Source organism: Dipodomys merriami, unplaced genomic scaffold, assembly GCF_024711535.1.
Source record: "Dipodomys merriami isolate MVZ:Mamm:240054 unplaced genomic scaffold, mDipMer1.0.p SCAF_9, whole genome shotgun sequence".
Lineage (NCBI taxonomy): Eukaryota > Metazoa > Chordata > Mammalia > Rodentia > Heteromyidae > Dipodomys > Dipodomys merriami.
Genome location: NW_027206512.1, coordinates 36,763,465 through 36,764,806, shown reverse-complemented (window position 1 = coordinate 36,764,806; position 1,342 = coordinate 36,763,465). Strand labels below are relative to the sequence as shown.

Here is a 1,342-nt window from a genome sequence, read left to right as displayed (position 1 = left end):
ATGTGCAGCTCAGGCACAGGCACAGGGATCCTTCGGCAGCATCAGCCAATTGTCCCCCCAAATTTGCATAGCCGTGCTTGGAAAAAAGATGGACAACATTGATAGAAGGCATTTTTGCGGGGGTGAGTTTGAGCACCTTGTGATATTTCACGCCCAGATAGATACTGTGGCTTGTACTGGTTCTAGTTTGGCTCTGGGAGGCTCCATGGCCTTGGCCAGCTGGTGGCTTCAGATGTTACAAACTTCAGAAAGTAGATCTTATGCCTTTCAGTGTCAAATAGCGATAGTTAGCCTGGTGTGTCATTAAAGCCCACGACAAGGCTGAAGTTACTATTTGTGCTAAGGGTTATGAAAGGGTTATGTAAAATCACCACAAAGGTGATTGAGGTGATTGAATTGTAACTAAGTTTCCTTTGATTCAGGTGTGACTCCAGGCAGGATCCAAAGAGTTTTACACAAAGTCTTCTCTGGGTTTTATGGAGGAGTCTTTACCAGCTTTACCAGGCGTGTGTGTGTGTGTGTGTGTGTGTGTGTGTGTGTGTGTGTGTGTGTGTGTGTGTGTGTGTGTGTGTGTGTGTGTGTGTGTGTGTGTGTGTGTATGAGTGGAGTGGATTGGTATGGAGGCGTCCTTTACCAGCTTTACCAGGCCGTGGGGGGGGGGGCGTTTTGGATTAGGGCTTCTGCACCAAACACACCCCAGAGAAACTTCGCCTTTGGCCAATTGCCTGGAAATGTGGGTCACTTCAGTCAAGAACGGTGACACACTTGCGCTTAGAACTCAGGCTGATGCTCTCCAAACAAGTTTGAGACAAAATCCTAGGGTGCAAGTTCCCTCCAGGTTGGGGTTCTGGCACCAGGGCTGCGCCCCCCCCCCTCCCCCAGCCGTCTGCATGGTGGCGGCGGGTCGGCCTGGGCAGGAGGAGCCCGGGGGCCACGCAGCACCCTCGGCGCGGCCCGGCACAGCCGCCCACCCCGTCCCTGGCCGCCGTGGGCTGCTCTACCCCCTCGTCTGGCCGCAAGGCTCCGGATGGGCAGAGCTGGGGATGCGGGGCGAGCCAGACCTACCGCAGGCGGACTGGGCACCGTGCCTGCTGGAAGCCAGAAGCCACTGACACTCGAGGGCAATCCCCTGGGGTGGCTAGGGACGCGCGCACTTTAAGGCGACCAGAAAAGTAACTTCGAGCCATTAGAGCCACAAAGCAACAGCCAATCGTCGAGCAGTCTCAGGGCGGGGGCGGGACGCGGAGGAGGATGGCGGAGCCAACAGCCAATCCCCAGGAGCATCCTGGAGTGGGAGGGCCACGAACGGGCCAGCCAATCACCAAGAAGATTCTGGGCAGGG

General features: G+C 56.0%; 1 pseudogene; it reads right to left on the bottom strand.

The window, feature by feature from the left end:
- Positions 1-420: 420 nt before the first annotated feature.
- On the bottom strand, positions 421-507 carry LOC138821148 (small nucleolar RNA SNORA26; annotated as a pseudogene).
- Between the last annotated feature and the right edge of the window lie 835 nt (positions 508-1,342).